This window comes from Eubalaena glacialis, chromosome 12 (genome assembly GCF_028564815.1).
Source record: "Eubalaena glacialis isolate mEubGla1 chromosome 12, mEubGla1.1.hap2.+ XY, whole genome shotgun sequence".
In the NCBI taxonomy this organism is placed as follows: Eukaryota; Metazoa; Chordata; class Mammalia; order Artiodactyla; family Balaenidae; genus Eubalaena; species Eubalaena glacialis.
In genome coordinates this window covers 29268767-29292770 of record NC_083727.1, presented here as the reverse complement: position 1 = coordinate 29292770, position 24004 = coordinate 29268767, and positions in this window count along the sequence as shown.

The following is a 24004-nucleotide window of genomic DNA, read 5'->3' as shown; positions in this document are numbered from 1 at the left end:
TCAGTTGCTATGTAGCCTGTGCAACAGTACAGTTTGTCTACCCATAAAACTGACCCCAGTTAAGTTCTCTGCTCAGAGTTTCCCTATAATTCTCAGTATCATTTATAACACAATTTAAAGCAACACATTTGAACTATCTATTCACCTATCTGCTTCATCTTCTAGATTGCACTCCACTAGGGAAGGAACAATATCTACTTCATTCTTGAGTCATTCATTCATTCTTCCATTGGGATAGGAGCTAGGAATATGATATATAAAGGGAATTCCCCGGTGGTCCAGAGGTTAGGACTCCACACTTCCACTGCAGGGGACACGGGTTTGATCACTGGTCAGGAAACTAAGATCCAGCATGCTGCGCTGTGCAGCCAAAAAAAGTAAGACGTGTCTCTGCTCTCAAGATGCTTAATGAAGAAGAGTGAGATACATAAGCAGATGCTTATACAGACATGTAGTGAGTACAGGTTAAAGGTTTAGAAGGAAATTACAGGTGCTTGGAGGAAGGTCACCTAACCAGGCTAAGGGATAGCTATGTCTGGATTTCAGCATAGGCTTCCTGTATGAGTGACTGATGCTTGATACCTAAAGGCTTAACAAGAATTAGCCTGATGTAGTTCCAGGAGTTGAAATGAACAAATAGAAGAGTTACGACATTTGGTACTGCTGATGGTCATGGTTGGTAGGGATAGGGAGGGATTTCTTTAAACAGTGTGTAGCAATTAGATCTCAAAGGGAGATAGTATTGAAAGAAAGTTCTGGAGAGATTAGTAGATGCCAGATCCTGAGTGGTCTTATGTATCATGTTGCCCTGTAGATGATTGCTGTCCAACAGAAATAAAATGCAAACCATGGGTGGAATTTTAAACTTTCTAGTAACTGCATTAAAAAAAAGAACCAGGTAAAATTAATTTTAGCTATCTATTAGTCTATATATGTATATAGATATAGATATAGATATAGAATTTTTTTAAAAAATTGAGATATAATTGGCATATTAGTTTCAAGTGTACGACATAATGATTCAATATTTGTATATATTGCAAAGTGATCACCACAGTAAGTCAACATCCCTTACCACAGAGTTACAATTTTTTTTTCTTGCAATGAAAACTTTTAAGATCTACTCTCTAAGCAACTTTCAAATATACAATAGAGTATCGTTAATTACAGTCACAATGGTATATGCTACATTCCCATGACTTATTTATTTTATAACTGGAAGTTTGTACTTTTTGACCAACTTTACCCATTTTGGACCCCCCTCAACTCCCACCTCGGGCAACCGCCAATCTCTTCTCTGTATCTTTGAGTTTGTTTTTTGTTGTTGTTGTTGAGTGATATATGTTATTAATGCAATATATCAGAAAATATTATCCTTTCAACATGTATTCAATATAAAAATTATTACTGAGGTAATTTCCATTCTTTTCTCTACTAAGTCTTTGAAATACAGTGTGTTTTATTCTTAGAACTTGTATTAATCCAGACTAGCCACATTTCAAGTGCTTGATAGCCATCCGTGGCTAGTGGCTACCACATCGGGGAATGCTCTAGACCAACCTTCCTAAGAACACCAGTCCTACAAACTTTTCAGTGAAAACACTTGGGAGATCTGCCTGATATAGATCCCTCCTGGAGAGTTAAACAAGGGATTAATATATTAAAGTCCTTGAGAAGTCTTCCGGAAGTAAAGTGGTTGTATTGCATACCGTTTCTCCAACTTGTGTAACCACAGAACCCTTCACTGGCTCCAGCGTCATCAACAACACGTAGGACTTGCCCTTGGGCAGCTGTGCTCCACGTGGTGGCAGGTTGCTTTCAATGGATGGGGTCAGGTAGCCCACTCTAACAGCAGCACATAGGACAGAGGTCTGTGAGGAGGCTATCTTTGGGAATGATGCAAGGCACTAGGACAAATGTCAAGGAGGACCTCAGAGGTTTTCATTGTTTCAGTCAGTAATTAACTCTACTTGGTAAAGAATGTGAATTTGCAGGGATTTCATTGGACCTCTTCCCAAGTTGTAGATTCTATTAGAATACTTTTCTTGTTCATTTTCATTGTTTTGATCAATAATTAAATCCTCATTAAACAAAAAATTTGTGTTGTGTTATTCAAAATTTTTATGTGGGACACACTCAATAAAAACCTGTTCACTTTTATTGTGTCCAGTTTTTAAAAATTTAAGCAGATTGCCCTTTAGAAGATTTTCTATTTCTTGTTTCCTTTTTATATCTTATCTGCATTCCACTGTTGCATTTTCTATTTCTATCATAAATCACATTTTTTGCTTATTCTAAAGGAATAAAAAAGAAAATATAAAAATGTAATTATAATCAAAATGTATGAAATTTTTAGAAAATGTACAAAATTTTAATGTATTGTCAAAAATTATAAATCATAATAATGTAAAAAAAAGTTACCTATAGTTTAAAATGTATTTTTATTTTGAAATATTTAATATAATTAATTAAAATTTAAAACAAAATACTAATGATAAAGCACAGTAAGAATTAAAATAATTTAAACAAGACAAAATTTTTGTTGAATTTTTAAAAAACAATGAAATCATATCAAATGTTTATAAGAACATGAGTATTTGCAATTTTAATTTTAATATCCACCTCATTGCTAATGTTAAATTTAATATCATGTGTCACACATGCTCTGTCTAGACCAATATGCCTATATACAAATTTAAGAGTAATATGAATTATTTAATATTGCAAATTTTTCCCCAGGCTCTATGTGCAACAGTGGCAGATATTGCTCTAATTTGTGCATCCCTCCAGAACCGCCAAGCCTAATCCTAATATTTGTGGGGTCTGAAGCAAGATATGAAGACTCATGTGTCGTATGTCTAAATATATAAAGGTTATAAATCGTATTAACAAATCATAAAATAAAATATGTGCTATTCCCCAATTTTTGATGAATATACCTTCTTAAGGACCTGAAAGTTCAGATTCAAATTAAGAGCTACCGAGCTTCTCAGAGAACCATGTCAGAAGGTCACAGCACAAGCAAAGCTGGCCTGAAGCTTCAGCTCCACACTTCATCCCCTTCTCCTGCCACCTTCCTGCTCCATCACATACTGCATGGCTCTTGCACACTTACATGTGGACATTCCAGTCTACGTGTCCACACTCCAACTGCATCACCCACAAACAGCTGCTCTGGGTGTCTCTCAGGCTTAGGTATATACACAGCAGTGGTTTGTCCATCTTCCTGGGGAAGGATTTGAGAAAGGCTGGCACAGTCCCTGGTGATGGGTTCAGGGCTACTGAGACAGGGAATTCTGGAATGGGAGGAGATGAGGCTTCATAGGCACTTCTTGGCCCTTTGTACTCCTAGGCCTGTGAGGAAAGGCATAGTCAAAGGAGTTCTTTAAGGTAGAGGCACAGGGCTCAACTCTGAAGGTGCTACTCAGAACCATAAATTGGAACACAAAGAGAAGCAAAAAAAATGGCATACTGGGAACAAATATTCAGTTATGTCACCTGAGAGGAAATACTTTGGCAAGTGTATTAGCTTGCTAGAGCTACCATAACAAAGTACCACAGACTGGGTGGCTTAAACAACAGAAATTTATTTCCTTAGTTCTGGGTCCTAGAAGTCCAAGATCAAGGGATCGGCAGGGTTGGTTCCTTCTGAGGCCTCTCTCCTTGGCTTATAGAGGGCCATCTTCTCCCTGTGTCCTCACATGGTCTTCCCTCTGTGTGTGTCTATGTCCAAATTTCCTCTTCTTATAAGGACACCAGTTGTATTGGATTAGGGCCCACCCTAATGACCTCATTTTGATTTAATTACTTCTTTAAAGACTTTATCTCCAAATACAGTCGTATTCTGAGGTAGTGGGGTTAGGACGTCAACATATGAATTTTGGGAGGACACAATTCATTTCACCACATCAAGTTTATTATTTTTTCTTTCTTTTCACCTAAGCACCTGCTTACTTAAATTCCTCAGCAACGTGAAGGGAGAAGTGTTTTTTCTCTTATCTAGGTAATGACACAACTCTCACCTTTAACAGCATTCACATGGTTGGTTGCATTTTCTTTCAGGAACTTAAGGGAAGAGATGTGGAGAAGAGATTGGAGAAGGGTTTCCTTGGGGCTTGAACAGTGTTAGTCTCAAAAGTGGATGTTTGGGGTTATGGGTTGACTATTTCAGTGCTGAGCACCACGTCCTAAGTGACAGTCACTGCGTGTTCGTCAACAATTTTTTGTGTTTGTGATATGCTGCTCTCTCCATAACACAGCGTCTGGGGAAGGGCCCCTCTTGTCTATGTCTCCAAGAAGAATTGCAAGGAGTGTTGAGGGCTTCCATTATAGCTGTGCAAGTGGAAATAGAGGAATAGAGAGCAGTGGACGATTTGATAAATATTTACACATGGCAAAATCTGTAGGCTTTATATTAGGGAGTGAGAAAGAAGAGGGTGTCAAGAGTAATTCCCTGGGGTCTTTCTTGGGTGATGAGGTGAATAGTAATATTGCTAACTAAGGGACAAAATCTAGAGAATCTACTTTAAGGGAAACAAGGAGTTGCATTTGGGGTGTGCAAATTCCACAGGTAAATTCTAGTGATCTCAATCCCTCAAGTTCATGTTCCTGTCATCCATACAACTTGGTTAATTATGCCAGTCGGCAGAACTTGATTTAAAGGCTATGGTGGTAGTTGGTATGCTAATTAATAATCAACATACATCAATTGAAATGTGAATTACCCAAGTTTATTGATGATAATAGTCGTGACAAAAGGGAGAAAGAAAAGGGAATAAGGCAAGGGCATAACATTTAAAAGAGTTGTGCAAAAACAAAACCAAACATAAAAGAACAGACAACAGAAGCAAGTCTTTCTGGAAGAATGTGACCTGTTCACCTATATCTTTGGCCTGGGGCCTCTAGAGCCACCTCTGAAAATGCAAGTGACACAAAATACACTGATTCATTTCTAGCGTATTTACTTCTTTGGCATCAAATGAAAGGCATTGATGGTAACTACAATTAAGCCAAGTTCTGCATTCCAGGAAGGTTCAACAAATTATTTTTTTTTAAGACTTACACTTACAAAGCCTATTGTGTAGAATAGCCAAAAGATAACAATACCACTAATATCCATCAACAGATGAATGGATAAACAAAATGTGGTATGTACCTACTATGAATATTGTTCAGCCATAAAAAGGAATGAAGATCTAACACTTTACAATGTGGACAAACCTTGAAAACGTTGTGCGAAGTGAAATAAGCTAGACACAAATGGACAGATATTGTATGGTTTCACTTATACTAAGTGTCTAGGACAGGCAAATTTATAGAGACAGAAAGTAGATTAGAGGTTACCAGGGCTGGCAGGAGGAGGAATGGGAAGTGACTGTTTAATGTGTACAGAGTTACTGTTGTGATGAAAAAATTTTGGAAATAGATAGTGGTGATTGTTGTACAACATTGTGAATGTAATTAATGTCACTGAATTGTGCACTTAAAAGCAGTTAAAATGGAAAATTTTATGTTATACATATTTTACCACAATAAAGGAAAAAAAAACCTATATAGGTTTTGAGCACATAATAGGGTTGGGTAACCCACAGTTTTCACTCTCAAAAAATAGTCTTAAGTGTTCGAGAGTAATAATACCAAAGAAAAATAGACATGAACTTACACTCCAATTACCAATTACAGGACCTAGATTGTATTCCAGAATATAAAAATTTTCTGTTTAATATATGCTGATTAGCATCTGAAATAAGGTTTTTGGGTCATCAGTGCATTCTCAAGGTAAGAAATCCAATCTAAATGCATCTTCAGAGATGAGTTCCTTTGGGTCATTCTTACTGACTAGATTCATAGGCAGTGCCCTATTTTTATATGTTAAAAAAAAAAAAAAAAAACAAGTCAAACACCCTACAAGATTTCTTAGTAGGAAAAATATATTTTATAAGTTAAATGAAGCAACATTGCCCCAACAGTCTGTTTTTCTCAAATTTACAAGTCCTTTTTTTCTTAAGGCATCAGATCTAATTTTTTTTCTGTTTCTTAAAATAAACTTTTAATTTTTGAATATTTTTAGATTTGTAGAAAAGTTAAGAAGATTGGTTCCATGCACCTTTTACCCATTTCCCGCATTATTAACATTATTATGGTATATTTGTCACCATTAGTGAGCCAATATTAATATATTATTATTAACTAAAGTTCATACTGTATTCAGATACCTGTAGCTTTTACCTGATGTCCTATTTCTATTCCAGGATCCTACACAGGATACCATGTTACATTTAGTTATCTTGTCTCCTTAAGCTACTCAAGACTGGGACGGTTTCTCAGACTTTCCTTGTTTTTCATGACTTTGACAGTTTCAAGGACAATTTGGTCAGGTATTTTGTAGCCTCTCCCTCATTTGGGGTTCCTTGGATGTTTTTCTCATGATTGGACTGAGGTTATGGGTTTTGGGGAGGAAGATCACAGAGGTAATTGCCATTCTCATCACATCATCATATTGAGGGTACTTGCTATCAATATGACTTAAGACTGGTGATGCTAACCTTTACCACTTGGCTGAGCTAGCATTTGTCAGGTTCTCCACTGTGGAGTTACTCCCCTCCCCACCCCTTCCACGCTGCACCCTTTAGAAGGAAGTCACTGCGTACAGCTCATACTTAATGGGGTGGGAGTTACGTCAGCTCCTTGAGTGGAGAGTAGAACTTACCAGCACAAAAAGTGATCCTTAATATGTGCAAAACCTTTTTGGAGGGTAAAAGGGCAGCTTTATTGAGAATACTTAGATCAACATCAATTTATGATAAAAACTCTCCAGAAAGTGGGCATAGAGGGAACCTACCTCAACATAATGAAGTCCATATGTGACAAACACACAGCTAACATCATACTCAATGGTAAAAATTTGAAAGCATTTCCTCTAAGATCAGGAACAAGACAAGGATGCCCATTCTCACCACTTTTATTCAACAGTTTTGGAAGTCTTACCCACAGCAATCAGAGAAGTAAAAGAAATAAAAGGAATACAAATTTGAAAGGAAGAAGTAAAACTGTCACTGTTTGCAGTAAAACTGACACTATATTTAGAAAAGCCTAAAAATGCTACCAGAAAACTATTAAAGCTCATCAACGAATTCAGTAAAGTTTCAGGATACAAAATTAATATACAGAGAATACTTAGATCAAAGAGACAGCTTCCAAAAATGTCTATGCTAGTAAATGGGTTTATTTCATTTAAGCCCTATATAGAGAAGGTCAGAATAATCACAATTCTTTCTTCACTTGGTAATCAGAAAGTAAGAGAACTTAGCATGTACTAGTAATTACTTGGTAAGTATTTAATATAAACATTATTTTAAGGGAACAGATGAGGCTCATAGTTAGTCAACCTGGTGTTAAGTAGTTTTATTATGAGATAAAATAAAAGATGAGGAAAAATAAATGTGGTGACAAAGTAAAGAAGGAATGGCCTGGGGACCAGGAGCAAAACCCAGGCAGGTATCTTAAAGAAACCTAGAGAAGGGAAATCAATTCCAGACCCATGACAGGGATGTCAACTTTACCATCACATATTTTTTATAAAGTTTTGAAAGTCATTTCACTTCTGCCTTTGTGAGACTAAGCATCTTCTTAAGGAAAATACAGCAAAAAATTCCTGGTCCCAAGTCCAAGAAGCATCATTACAGTCTTTGCTGACTTTGGGAGGGATTATGAACAAGTATGTTGGCCTGCATTGGAGTCAAGCTGGGACATTAAAAGAGACAAAAACTGCTGACATTATTTTTTAAATGTATGCAAGTTAAAAAAAATCATTTAGGAGATTAAGGGATCCCAGGATGGAATGCACGCTATGGCAACACAATCTAACTGTATTACAAATGTGTGAAATAATCTTACTGTAGTGGTGGGGGGTTGTTAATTTCTAAGTAACTTTGGAAATGAATGGAGACTATAAGGCTAAAGACAAAAGGAATTGTCCGTAAGCATTGTATTCTAGTTGGGAAAGTTGTGTCCCACAGGAGTATGGGTTAACTGTGAAACCATTGTACATGTATACTGGAATTGAACAATAAGGTCATGGACAGTGGATGTTGGGAGCCAGGTTTCTGACTTTTGGAGTGAAAGGCTATAGACAAGCAAAGGGAGAAAGTCTAGAATGATCCATGTGGCACTGGATTAGAATAATCCATGTGATATTGGATTAAAATGATCCACATGGAACTGGATTAGAATGACCCATGTGGTACTCAGTGGATTGGACATGTGTTCATGTTCAGTTTAACAGAGAGACAAGTGAATACATATAGAAATATTTATAGATATATGTACATATAATAGTTAGTACACACACATATATGTCCTTGTTTTGTCAACTGAAAGGGCCTAAAAGCAACATCACCCCAGTAGCAAGGAGATATGGGTTTCTATTACCATTCTTCAATAAAAGGAACCAAGACACTTTGGAAAAATAGCTGACTGGGGTGGGCTATACAAGATGAACCTGCAGTATCTTTGAGTGCCAGAAAGTAAGGACGTGCTCAAAAACAATAATAACAACAAAAGCAAACAACAACAACAACAACAAAAACACCGTGATGGGGATCCATCAAAGGGACACAGGAGCAAACTGAAAAAGCTCCCAATGACCAATGCTGGAACAATCAATCAATCAGTATTGGATTATAACTCAAAGTATAAATATCCACATGCTCATACTAATCTAAATAAATGATTAAATAAATAGGAAAGAATAGATGAATCTCCAGTGCAGAAATATTCCATGTAATTTTTGTAGACCTAATTTTTATACATATAACTCTCACTTCAACATCCTATAAAACTGTATGAGTTATTAAAAACATTATATTTGAAGAGGCAAGACTAAGGGCTGATAAGGCCATGGGGCATCTTTTAATTGAAATGAGCAAACTAAAGGTGGTACAAAGCCACAAATGGACAGTTTTTTCATCTACTTCACACTTCCTTGGTAATGAACCTTATCTGGCAATTACTACTTATTCCCACTTAGATCTTAAGAGGACACCCCTCTTGAATGCCCCCATATCTATTTGAATTACCAGGTGTATGTGTCCTTATGTAAGAGTACATTTACATCCACATATACACACAAGAAATGTAAAAATTTTGTTTTCATTTGTAGCTAAAACAAAATGTCAATGTTTACTAGCCTCTAAAAACCACAACAATGATGGGATGTTGTCATCTTCCCGGTCATTCATTACTGAGAGCTCCCAGAGTGTAAGGACTGCAGTGACTCAGTAGCAAACATTGCAGCCTCACCCCTTATCCTCCTGAAATGCACATTCAAAGGAGGGGTGAGCTGAGTGATGAAGCCTGTGGCCATTTACTGTAAGTTATGTGGCGCTCAGAAATAAGCACCAACAATGGCTAGTGTAAGAAAGCAAAACAAGTACCAGCACAACTGCTGAAAAAATATGTTTACTCTTTACGAAAGTGTTGACTGTCGGAGATACTTGAAACGGTGGCAATGCATTGTTCAGCCCTAGTGATTCTTTCCTAGGTGATCTTTGTCACAGTGTATGTGTCTTGCTCCAGTGCATCCAGGTAGCTGTGAATGACAGCCCTCCCCAGAGAACCTTTTGAAAATGGGAGGGCACCTCACACCACTCTCCTATCTTCAAAGAAATGGCAAGCCACAGGGAGTATTCATATATTCTCAAGTAACAATCTTGTCTTTAAAATCCTTGTTCCTTCTATTACAGATGTAACAGCTGTAAGGGTAGATATGAGCCTGAAGGAAAGGCAATTCTTAAAGAGATACTCTTAAAAAACCCAAATTAGGCTTAAATTATAAATAAGAGATGTGCTTCTAGAAATAATTTATCCCATCCTATAAGCCAGATAGAGCAGAAATCAGTTGTCACGTAAGAGCTACAAAATTTCGGTACCTATAAGAAGGTCACAGCTGGATTGAAAGGCCCCTTTTTCATATGTTAGTCTCTCTTGGAAGTCAACTCCAAACATACATATAATGATGATGTCCCTGAAAAAGCACTAACGACATGAAGATTTGCAATGGATTTAACTAAATGAAAGATCCAAAACGTTCACATTTAAGATTTGTTAATCCCTGTCCCTGGCCAACATTTTATGCTGATTTGAAATTGTTTAACTATTACAAAAATGATGCAATATTGTAATTACTCTATGGGGTTTGGGTCCATTTTTTTGGAATTTCCTTTATGTAATGGAATGATTTTCCTTTCCAGGAGTATATAAATACCCAAAGAAAGGACAAGGTCAGGTTGACAGAGTGTGGGATTTAGATTGGTACCTAAGCTATTTAAGGTCGACACTCACTGTAATCTTGAATGTTTGTGTTACCGACCAGGGTTCTTGGACTCTTTAATCAATAGAAATTGATAAGAGGCGAGATGAGGAATCCAGGCCAGGCTTTTCTGGGACTCCTGCTGCAGCAGGAGGGAGTGAAAACAAGTAACAGGTGCCCTTGCTCACTCTCCAAGGTGGAGGTGAGCCATTAAAGGGGTGAAGGTAGGGGCAGATCAATGGGTGGGGCCAAGGGGTGGCTTAGGTGTTCTGCCCATCCCCTTGGTGGTGCCGTGTGCAGGGATCATGCACAGTATACTGTTTTTGTTCCCAGCACCTCAGAAATGGCAGTTGGGTTTTGGCCTTTTTGTATCTTCTTGTTCATAATTTGCCCCAACTGCACATGCATGCAGTTTTTTGGGTTTTTTTTTTTTAACATTTTTATTGGAGTATAATTGCTTTACAATGGTGTGTTAGTTTCTGCCGTATAACAAAGTGAATCAGTTATGCATATACATATATCCCCATATCTCTTCCCTCTTGCATCTCCCTCCCTCCCACCCTCCCTATCCCACCCTTCTAGCTGGTCACAAAGCACCGAGCTGATCTCCCTGTGCTATGAGACTGCTTCCCACTAGCTATCTATTTTACATTTGATAGTGTATATATGTCCATATATACACTACCACTCTCTCACTTTGTCCCAGCTTATCCTTCCCCCTCTCCGTGTCCTCAAGTCCATTCTCTAGTAGGTCTGCGTCTTTTTTTTTTTTTTTTTTTAATATTTTATTTTTGGCTGTGTTGGGTCTTTGTTTCTGTGTGAGGGCTTTCTCTAGTTGTGGCGAGCGGGGTCCACTCTTCATCGCGGTGCGCAGGCCTCTCACTATCGCAGCCTCTCCTGTTGCGGAGCACAGGCTCCAGACGCACAGGCTCAGCAGTTGTGGCTCACGGGCCCAGCTGCTCGGCGGCACGTGGGATCCTCCCAGACCAGGGCTCGAACCCGTGTCCCCTGCATTGGCAGGCAGACTCCCAACCACTGCGCCACCAGGGAAGCCCGGTCTGCGTCTTTATTCCCGTCTCAGGCAGTTATTTTTAGTCCCTTATAGCTTCTTTGTATTCTGTGGCTGGTCCAGGTGCAAGCACTGCAATAAAAGGTCCCAGGTTCCAGGTCCCAGCCTGTCTCGCTTGTAACTGCTGTAGAGTAAGTCGATGTCCTTGGGCACCTTACAAAGCTCAGCTTGTGCACAAGTTGGGAAGAAGAAGGAGGCCGGGAGGATTATTCCCTTACCACCCCACTCAGTCCCTTCTCTATCTCCCCAAAGGTCCACCCATGCCATTCTATTTACATCAATAGCAAAGACACAAGAGTCATCTTCCACTCTTTCACTGCAAATGAAGAAGTGACCTCTGACACCCACAAGTGTGACTGGCACTTAAATACTGATATATTCTACAATATACCAGGCTCTCAAAGTCTAGTCCACATTCCAAATTACTGTTGATGGCTTGAATTGGGGTGGGGGGTGTCCTCCCCTGCTGGCCTTTCTTAGATGCTGTTCTTTGGCTTGAGTGTTCCCCCTTTCGAAATACGTGCAGTGGTTGCCACCTCTATTAAGATTCCTGCCGTTGTTGGCAAATTCCGGAAAGCGGCAAAGCATCAAAAATAAACCTTCATTAAAATTATTCCCTTCTTATATTAGATAGCTTATAATTAGACTAACCAGATTTCCAAAACAGGGATGGAGAGGAAGAGAGGGCCAGAAGGAGGAGGGAGAGAGGGTGTTAGAAGGAAAGGATATTGGTAAAAAACAATACAAACAAGGATTACACTCCCCTCCCCCAAAGAAGCTTTCTTGTCATCTTGGAAAGATTATATAAAACCTATAAGTTATAATCAAAATAAATAAATAACTTAATTTAGTTAATACGAACACGTGCAGCCTTCATGTGATTACTGAGTGTAATCGCCGGTCACTGCAGTAGGAACTGGAGATACAGAGAGAGAACTGATCTCCTTTAGTTGTAGGCTCACGGGGCAAAATGAAAGTACTCACTGTTTCTGCCCATGTTTGCAAAAAGGGGACAAGTTATGGTCCCCAAAGAAACTGAAACAATATAGAATTTTTCTTTTTTACGTGAGAATGCTATAACGAGCTGATCATCTTACTGGTTATTTCACTTAAACATATCTACCTCTTAAGGTTACAATTCTAAACTCAAAATCAGGAGGCTTGCTTACTACTGCCAACTTTGCCATTGATCTTGTAAGATCTTGTCATTTCTGTCCTTCATATTTTTGCTTTCTTATCAGGCCAAAAATCTGCTGTCTAATTTGTAATATAAAACTTAGAAATCTCTTTCAATCCTTCTGGAGGAAGTCTGTGCTGAATCATAAAATGCTCTTTTATTTTAGTGTGCCAATAGAGAATTAATAAAGGGTAGTGATTAATGCTCCCAAAATATTCAGGGAGTTGGTCTTGTCTATTTATTTCACCATGCCTGAGCAGGATCATGATTAAGAGCTGGCCAAGAGAAGAAAAAATAGAGAAGGAGCCTGGGTAGATGGGGTATAGAATCAAGTTAGCAGGGTCACAGAGGACACTGACACTGCAAAAGGCTGAAAGGCTCTGAAATTTCATGAAGGATTGTCTCAGGTTTGGCAGATATGAAATTGTTAAATGTTATCAGAGGAAAATGTGGAAAGGTAGACTAAGGCCTATCCAAATTACTCTGGACTTAACATGGCTCAAGATGTTTTGAAAATCACATTAAATCTATCAGTTTAAACCTATTTCATGTAATGCTTGATACTAAACTAAGTACATGAAATTATGGGCATTCAGAAGACTTTTAAAGAATTTACTGGTTTTATTCTGGAGCAGTAATGGTTCAGTGAGGCATTGTAGGACAAAGATTGGAAGAGGAGAGAAGCTAGAGAATATAGCCTGGTATTTGGAGGCCACTTTGCTCCTTGAAATGACTGCCAATTTCAATAACAGATAAGCCCTCATAGAGACTGAACCTCATCTTTGAATCATCCTAATCCATATTGGATTTATATTATTTTCAGTTAGCAAATACCTCAAGCCTAGCTACTTGCTAGATGCAAGAGTAAATGATCCTTAGAGAAAGATAATATTATTAAGAGCTTGAAATTACTTCTAAATTTCTTCATATATAATGTCCTGCACCCATTCAAAAATAACCAAGCCTAAAAGGAGACCATATGACCCAAAACCAAAGTAAACAACAGTTCATAGAAATAGACCTAGATGGATCTGGACGATGAACCTATCAGACATTTATTTTTAAATGCTATACTTCATATGTTTAAGGAATTAAAAGGCAGGACTAAAAATTTTGGCAAAGAGCTGTAGAAGAGAACCAAAGGAAATTTTAGAACTGAAAACCACAATATCTGAAATTAAAACCAGTGGATACATACAAAAGATCTTTCCAGGTTTGACTGGGGAAAAACTTACAGACTGGTCCCAACATTTCAACATAATTATGGCTCCAACTGTGTTGAAAGCAATTCAGGAAAAATATACATAGAGATATATTTGGCTTTGGTTTTTCTATAGCTGAGTGAATAAATGATACACGCATTTAACTATATAATTCAACAAAAAAATTTAGGTATTTCAAGGTAGATACAGAAGTCACCTACTGTGACATGTACCTCTCACTAATGCATCATTCCAAGTCAATGAATAATTCACATTATTTTTATCCTACTTAACTCTGGCTTAATATAACTTTCCTTTCCCTGAGCCCAAAGCTTTGGAATCCTCAAAACTTGGATTTATTTCTTTCCTATCGGGCCAAATGCACCAAAGAAAATATTTGATTAGGATTTAGAAACCTGGGCTTTATGCTTATCTTTGCCACTATCTCTGACTGACATTTCCTTTTTCGGCTCTCATCTCTTCCTTTGTAACTTGAAAGATGGCACAGTCTCTTTCAGGTATAAAAGTCAAGATGATGATGGTAATAATAATAATACTAAAGGAATGGAAGGTGTATGTTTTCAAAAAAAAATAAAAAAGAAAGAAAGAGAGAGGAAGAAGGAAAGAAAAGCAAAGGGATTTCAGGAATAAAGGGTAAAATATAACCTTACCATGGAAGGAAGTTACAGCTCACTCAGATTAACTGTGGGGAAATAAAACCCAGATACTGACCAATTTTTAATGTTTTCTAGAAGGAGAGAATACCATATTTTCACACTATGAGCTTCTTAAAAGTTGACCCTGGAAATTTCTGTGTGTAAAGACCTATATATAATAATAATTGTTTCACCTTACATCTGTGTGGTGCTTTGAGCTCACAAATTCTCGGTACATTTCATCTTTTTTCATCTTCATAACAAACCTATTAGGTACAAATTGAACCCTACAAATGTATGAGGCTGACGAAAACCTTCTGCCCTTTTGTTCAGGACCTCAAGATTGTGTTTCACTTTGAGGATGGATTTCTGTTGAACTTATACTCTCTCACTTATCTCTCTAGTGATCAAAATATTTAAGAATTTGTTATTGTCGGGAATGCATAATGGGGACAATATTTACCTTATTAGAGACAACTGGATTACATTATAAACCAGCTGGATTATTCCATCTTGGATTAAATATTAGATCATAGCTCAAAATATTTCTTAGCATAGTGCTGATGTTCAAAAAAGTATAAGGTTATTTTATATTCCCTGTTAATGCTTGTTGTTGTATCTGCAATGCCTTGCTCAGGACCTTGCATATAGTAGGTGCTCAATAAATATTCATTGAAATAGACTCTTTTTTTTAAACTTATATATTTTTTTAATTTTTATTTATTTTTTGGCTGCATGGCATTCGGGATCTTAGTTCCCTGACCAGGGATGGAACCCACACCCCCTGCAGTGGCAGCATGGAGTCTTAATCACTGGACAACCAGGGAAGTCCCAAAATAGACTCGAATTAAACTGGCATGCTGTGGACATTAAAATAAACCTCTTACTAGGTAAGTTGAAGACAAACCTTCAAAGAATCTGTAATTTAATCTATAGATATCCCTAAATAAAGAAATTTGGACTCATTCGTATTAAGTTTTGCTTAAAAGTTTTTGTATAGATAAGGTCACTTCATAATTGTCTTCTGCTTCTAAACCTATTCGCTTGGTTTTGCTAAATGTAGTTTAAGCAGAATTTCTCTGAATTTTCTTTGGCTTTTGGCTTGTTGCAGTGAACTACAGGGATTGATAACAGAAGAAAAGCAATCGAACTTACAGCAGGTGTTTCTGATTCTATGTAGCACTTATCAAATACATGTAATGGGAAAGAATTCCATTTCTTTTTTTTTTCCCCTGAGAATGATAGCATTTAGGAGGAAGATAGGGAGAATGCTTTTTTTCTTTTACAAATTTATTTATTTATTTATTTATTTATTTATTTATTTATTTATGGCTGCATTTTGGGTCTTCGTTGCTGCACGCGGGCTTTCTCTAGTTGCGGCGAGCGGGGGCTACTCTTCATTGCGGTGCATGGGCTTCTCATTACAGTGGCTTCTCTTGTTGCAGAGCATGGGCTCTAGGCACATGGGCTTCAGTAGTTTTGGCACGTTGTCTCAGTAGTTGTGGCGCACGGGCGGCATGTGGGATCTTCCTGGATCAGGGCTCGAACCCGTGTCCCCTGCCTTGGCAGGCAGATTCTTAACCACTGCGCCACCAGGGAAGTCTGGATAATTTTTTTTTTTTAATTGGTGAAAGGAATTTCTATTTGAGAGAGAGAATAGGTGAGAATGGAAATGTAAGAGAAAAAAAAAAAACAAGGCTATTTTTGATAGAAATATTTACGATATCTGAGCTTCATGGTGAAAGTCCATATTTGTTATTCTTTTTCTTGCACTTATTTTCATTGTTCATTAATTACATGGGAAAATAATACTTCTATGAAAATTGTATTTTTAATGAATAAGAATAATAATGTTATATCTGCACTATTTTGTATGGCTTAGGTCTAAACAATGTAAACTTTTTGGTATATGGACCCTTCCTTATTGGTCAGTCCAATTCCAATGGTACCTGCTCTGCATAACTGTGTGTAGTCTCTATCTGTATAAACTGCTTAATACAATAAATCTCTTTTAATAGAGAGCCTTCATTTAAAAAAATAACATAAATTACCTGGTGGCCAGGGACCAATGAGGTGCAGTCACCCCTGCACTGGTCCAGGGAACTGTCTTGCCTTCTCTAGTGAGACTCCTAGCAGAAGTGGTTTATATTAGGAAAAAGAAAAAAACATTACAATGAAAATAAAACCTGTGCTGCAAGAACCTAGCTGAATGTCTTGAACACAGAAGGCACCCAGTCAATACTGAAGCCTTGAATTAAAAATTCAAGTTTTGCCATTTGCAGTAACATGGATGGACCTAGAGATTATCATACTAAATGAAGTAAGTCAGAAAGAGGAAGGTAAATACCATATTATATCACTTATATGTTGAATCTAAAATATGACAAATGAACTAACCTACAAAACAGAAGGAGACATAGAGAACAGACTTGTAGCTGCCAAGGGGGAAGAGGGTGGAAGAGAGATGGAGTGGGACTTTGGGATTAGCTGATGCAAACTATTATATATAGAATGGACAAACAACAAGGTCCTACTGTATAGCACAGGGAACTATATTCAATATCCTGTGATAAACCATAATGGAAAAGAATACAAAAAAGAAAGTATATGTATGTATAACTGAATCAATTTGCTGTACAGCAGAAATTAACATAACGTTGTAAATCAACTATACTTCAAAAAATAAATTAAAAAAATTAATCCAGTTTTTGGTTCTATTTCGACTAAATGAAAGCATCCATCTATATACTTGTCCACTTTTGGGTTAGTCAGTTCATTTTTGTTTGCTTGTTTGTTTTCAGTCTCTAAATGTTTTAGCTCTTTTATAAGCTGATACTTTCCCCATGATCTTCTGCTTTTCTCGGAATTAGCTTTCCTAAGGCATTTTCATTGTTAACACATAATCAATACATTTTACCAGTTACATCGGAGGTTGACTTGCCTAAAAAACAATAGAGTTATTTCGGGAGTTCCCTGGTGGCCTAGTGGTTAGGATTCTGGGCTTTCACTGCCATGGCCTGGGTTCAATCCCTGAATCCCTGGGTGGGGAACTGAGATCCCACAAGGTGCGTGGCATGGCCAAAACAAAACAGAATAAAAAAACCAACAGTGTTATTTCTTCTCCTGCCCTTAGCCAGGTACCAGCTCCTGGCAGCCTGGCAGGAACCACAGCTGCTGTCCTGGCCTGTGGCCTCAGCTCCTCCGGGTCAGACAAGAGCTGGAGGAGAGAAAGGTTGGAGCTGGCTCCCGCTAGGTCATGAGAGCTGGTTGTGTGCATCTTTATCCAACTCCATGTTCAGAAACATCAGGTGGGCATTGTCAATGAAAATAATCAATAAACAATCAATAATAAGAATAGAAAAGAGTTTTATCTGAGCCAAACTGAGGACTAGCCCAGAAGCCAGATTTTTTTTTTTTATGTTTCTTCTACATGTCTTTTTTTATTCTTTTTTTTAAATTAATTAATTAATTTATTTATTTTTGGCTGTGTTGGGTCTTCGTTTCTGTGCAAGGGCTTTCTCTAGTTGCGGTGAGCGGGGGCCGCTCTTCATCGCGGTGCGCGGGCCTCTCACTGTCGCGGCTTCTCCCATTGCGGAGCACAGGCTCCAGACGCGCAGGCTCAGTAGTTGTGGCTCACGGGCCTAGTTGCTCTGTGGCATGTGGGATCTTCCCGGACCGGGGCACGAACCTGTGTCCCCTGCATTGGCAGGCGGATTCCTAACCACTGTACCACCAGGGAAGCCCCAGAAGCCAGATTACTCTGAGAAACTGCTCCAGAGAAACAGGGTTTTCAGCACAGTTTTATATCTTGTCAGAACAAAGAACATTAAACAAGTCAGGGACACATTTCTTCAAGGTAAAACACACACACACACACACACACACACACACACAGATCAGCTTGTACACAGCAAGTCAGCACGGCCTTGGCACCTGGGAAGGGAGTCTTATCATCAAAGGAGTACAAGCATTGGCGTCCCAGGAAGAGAGGCATTTAATCTTTATTTTTAACATGGACATTCTTTACTTCTGGTCAATGTGCCCTTTTCTCTGATAATTAAAGCAGATGTACAATGTATGTTTGATAGGCCACAAACATGCCATTTTAGTTAGCATAAAATTCAAGTTAACTCAGGTATAAACCAGAATGACTCCCCTACATCTCAATATGTGAAAATTTCGCTCATCAGTATCTTCCAAGTGGCCATGCTAGGATTCTATGCCATGGAAATTAGTAAATGTTGCAAATCAGGGCTTCCCTCTCTCCTCTCTCTATCCAGAGAGCCAGTAGTTAAACATTTACCAGCATGCCACTGGCCGGATATGAGGTGGAAATAGAAGTTGAAGATAGGTGAAGAATGGGATCACAAGCTACTTAAAGCTTCCATAACAAGGGAGTGAACCAAAGTGGCTTCATGTTCTCCAGCCCTCACCAACAGCAGCCGGTCTCACGGAGGGATCGCTCTTTTCTGGAATCGGTGGAATAGCGGAGAGGAGTGCTGGCCTGGGGCCTAAAGGAGCTGCGTTCTGGCCCTCGTGCTGCCACTCCATGCCTGTGCGACCGGGACAACTCATTTCACCTCGCTCAGTCTCGGCTGTCACGCCTAGGGTGCAAAAGATGGGCTGTGGCTTGCATCCTCTTCACTCACAGTGTGGTTCTCGGACCATCAGCAGGGGCATCTCCTGGGAGCTTGTTAGAGAAGCAGAATCTCAGGCCACCTGGAGATCTACTGAAACAGAAACTGTATTTTAACCCAATCCCTAGCTGTGTGGTGTGCACATTTGGAGAAGCACTCAACTAGATTAGTGCTTCCCAAGCCTGGCTGAGTATTTGGAGACTTGTTTTGTTTTTTTAAGGTATTTCTGGCCTTCATTCCTGATCCATTGGATCAGGATTTCTGGGGATGAATCTCAGAAATTTTATTTTTAAAAAGATGATTTTGAAGATCAACCAGTGATGGGATCCATTAGTCCTTATGGTCCCTTCCAGTTTTTATAGTCCGTGGAAAGTTGATGCTTTCAAGATAACGCTATCCTTTATCCCTGCCCGATCACTGCTGACAGTTACTAAAATTGGTGAAAAAGTAACTCTTGAAGGGTTTAGAGACTATGCATTCTTTTAAAATTTTATTTATTTATTTATTTATTTTTGGCTGTGTTGGGTCTTCGTTTCTGTGCGAGGGCTTTCTCTAGTTGCGGCGAGCGGGGGCCACTCTTCATCGCGGTGCGCAGACCTCTCACTATCACAGCCTCTCTTGTTGGGGAGCATAGGCTCCAGACGCGCAGGCTCAGTAGTTGTGGCTCACGGGCCTAGTTGCTCCGCGGCATGTGGGATCTTCCCAGACCACGGCTCGAACCCGTGTCCCCTGCATTGGCAGGCAGATTCTCAACCACTGTGCCACCAGGGAAGCCCCGAGACTATGCATTCTTAAGCCACTTTTATTTCATGAAATATGAGAAGGCCCTGTAAAAAGATTAGATTTTGGAGTGGATACAACAATCTTCTAAATATGAAAAAAAAAAATGCCAGCATACACATTACTTTGTGGACTTGGAAGAGAAACTAAAGGAAAATAAATGACACTGTAAAAGGACCTGTCCCTTGAAATCCCAGCTGATATTAAATTCATGGCCACACAGAGGGGTTTAGATGTGCTCATCTGAGTTAGTGAGGCTTAATGGATTAAATGTGGCTAAAAGCTCAGGAAATCTGCTTTTAGCTACAATTATGAAATGGTTATATAGAGAGAATTATTTAAGTGTTATTCTTCAAGTGAAAAAACTTGTAAGCTCTAAAACCATCACTTTCTTATGAAATAAACCTATGATCATGTGCATTTTAATTTTAAAATTAGTTTTACCCAATACAACTAAAATCTGGGTAATGTCTTCCTGACCAAAAAACCACCTAAGAATATCTATTAGGAATATGCTAGGCTACAAATAATAGAAAATGTGACATATCCAAGAGGGGTTATTTTTTCCACGATATAGAGCAGCCAGAGGTGTGGAGTCCAGCCTCTCGTGTTTCTCTGGCTTTTTCTTCACGTTGGAGAAGGACTGCAGCTTCACACATCACACCTGTTGTATCTTTCCAGGCAGGAACGAGAGGGAAGAAGGTTGGAGCTGGCTGTGTCTGCCTCTTTGCATCGAGATAAGCAAGTGCTTCTCACTCAGGTACCTAGCAGATTTCGGTTAACTTTCTGGCCAGAACTAGGTCACGTGGCCACCTTTAAGTAGAAGGGACTTGTGGAATAGATGAGGTTTACATTTCAAGCTACATTGCTAGGACTTTTGGCTTTCTATTCTTTTACAGTCACTCTTCCTCCACAGCTCAGAAGGCGTTCTCTCTCTACTTTGCCAAACTCAAAATCTTATCATTCCTACAATGGTCGGCTGAATAATTAACTCTGTAATGAAGTCTGCTCAGATTATTTCCACCGAATGAATTCCTCGTTTTCTAAGCATTTGTATACACATTTTATACCACCACAGCACATACTTGTGATTCTATTGTTCTATCACAGGCTTATTTTTTTTCTTAGTTGCTTTCCTGTGCTTTTCGAGAACGAGCGATTTTTGCAAGCCCCTCTGTGCCTAGGACGGGGCTGTACCTAGTAATGCTGTCTAAGCTGAACTGAGGGAAATACAGGCTGTGCAACTCTTTTTCTCCACTACACAGGGTAACACGCGCAGTGCTCTTCAGGCAGCAAAAATCCTCAATGTTTTTGGTGCTTTGTGTATGCAGTGAACTCTTTCTGACACTCTGGAAGCTTAGGGTTAATACAAATCACAAGGACCACAAATACAAATCGTAATGGTAGACCTGTAAATTTCAGTTATCCCTAGTGAAAGATTAGATTTGAGTGGTTTGTACAGCATCCAAGAGATTTTCCCAAGGAACCTTATGATTAGAATGAGGCTACAACATTCCTTCTCTTAGAAGAGTTGCCAGGAAAGGAACAGGCTGGATGCATGAATTACCACTGACAAGCATGAACCCGAGAGTTAGTGGCCTGGAACTTCACTGGTGGATGCTAAAAATGCAGGCACTAGACAAACCCATAGCAGGCAGTGACATGTGGGTTAGTTTATGAGGGGAAAAAAATCAACAAACTACTTATTATGTACATTTCCTCTCCTTCCCACTCCTCAGCCTTCTGTTTCAAGTTATTTTTGTACTCATCTCACACTTTCTGTATTTTTTCAGACATGCATTAACAAATTAGAGAGACAATTTTTACTGGCACTTGTAATTTTCTCCTGATGGATATATCCCTGGAATGTATGAGTGAAACACATTAGTTTGAAAACAATCGCAAGTGGCGGAATGGTGATTCAGGAATTATGGGGTCAGAAATGAAGAAAACAAGAAAGGAACAGGGAGAGAACATTGAAAAACCTATAGGGAAAAAGCCATGATGACACACATGGAAAGTAAGAAATGCAAATTGTAACTGTCTACTTGAAAAGTCAAAAATACAGCCTGCCTCTTTTTTCATGGCATAATTCATCAGTGTAGCACATTTCTGAGCACACATTCTGTTCTTCAAATTGTGGCTATGTCTACAAACAAAATAAATTTGAGGGGGGAAAACTACCAAAAATAACACTGGGTTATCATTTTTAAATGACCTGATGCTAAATAGCCCATGTGACTAAATTTTTCATTTTCAACTAGTTGGGGTATAGTCAAGTCAGCTGTCTACAAGGATAAAAAAATATGATGCATATCTTATTAACCAATATTATGGTTTGTATATTTCCCCATTCTTGATCCTTATTCAGAAGGGGTGAAGGATCCTTTCGGGAAAAAAGCATTCACCCACACTTGCTACCTTGCTATGCTCATCTTCCAAGATTTTGGTCTTCATGGCCCTATGGTTCTAAGAGGAGAGTCATAAAGAGCCAAAGCAGAGCACGTTACCATGTTTCTGCTTTGAATCTTTTAGATGTTACTAGGTTTTGGTACGTTTAATTTATTTTTTATTTTTTAATTTTTATGTATTTATTTTTTGGCTGTGTTGGGTCTTCGTTTCTGTGCGAGGGCTTTCTCTAGTTGCGGTGAGCGGGGGCCACTCCTCATCGCGGTGCGTGGGCCTGTCACTATCGTGACCTCTCTCGTTGGGAGCACAGGCTCCAGACGCGCAGGCTCAGTAGTTGTGGCTCACGGGCTTAGTTGCTCCGCGGCATGTGGGATCTTCCCAGACCAGGGCTCGAACCTGTGTCCCCTGCATTGGCAGGCAGATTCTCAACCACTGCACCACCAGGGAAGCCCTTTGGTACATTTTAGAAGGAAGGATTCTTAAGTACACATTTTATTTTAGAGAAGTCCTTCATAGTGAGCAAGCTGGGCGAAGCACCACAGTTAATTTGATATGCTGGTTATATGACTTTGTGCGTGTACTAAAAACTCCTGAATTTTACACTTTAAAATGGTGAATTTTATGGCATGTGAATTATATCGCCATAAAAAATAATAAAAGATATACTTTTGACATCAAATGTCTTTTAACCTGCAAGTCACATTACCACATAGCTGACTTTGAGATGTATCTCCCAAATGCTGCACAAGAAGAATAGGCCCACACAAGTTCTAGAAGCAGGCTGGGACATTTAGAAAGGAAGTTTCGGGGTTCGAGGTATCCAAAGCACGGACTAGAAAAAAGTATATTGGCTCCATGTGGGCATGTCCCCCTGGCTTCAGGGCCTGCTTTCCTCTTAAATGAAAGCATGGGCCTCACGCTTGGGCCTTGTCTGCCTGGGTCTAAGGGTGGAAGTGCTTGGAGATCCCATCCCTCCCAATCTTCTGGACTTACCCAGCCACATAGATACATGCATCTACCTCTGTCAGGAAGCTGAGCTTAGTCGTCAACCACTTCTTACCTACACCCTTTTCTCCATAACACAGGACATACAAGCATGCAAATAAGTAAGAAGATCCTGGCTCATTCTTTTGCTAGAGTAAGCGAAGAAGTCCATGTGACTTGAAGTAAACTAGGCCAAGGTCTAGGTCTTAAAAAGACCTCCTTAAACAAGCACACTCCTTCTTCTGCATGTAATGACTAAGTTCTTGTTCTCTCTCATCGGGACACTCAGCAGGACTTAGGAGTTTAATGGAATTCTCTCACTTTATTGAGCAGCTAAAGTGGTTTTGAACTCTGTGGGGTAACTTAGAAATTGTTGTGAAATGTAATTGATTTTTATAAATATGCACATATTTTGCACTAATAAGCATTTGCATTGCAATTTGTTTGTGCAGGTGTGACCTTAACTTTCCAGAATGCTAACAAACTAACTGTGATCGCATGCTTTCAAAAAAGCACAATTTTTACTTTTTAAAAATGAACTTCTGAAAAGGAGGACAATAGAAAGTTGCTGGAAAGATCATTTCTAGGAAGAAAGGTGAACTCAATTCATTTTTATGATTGTGGTTTTTTCCTCCCGACATTGTTTAGCAAAAGCCTAAGAACTTGTCTGTTAGACTCCCAATACTTTCTCTAATTAGTCCTGGATATATGTTTTTAGAGAGAGAGAGAGAGGTTGAGAGAGAGAAAGAGTATTTAGAATGATTGTTTGTACGGCATGTAA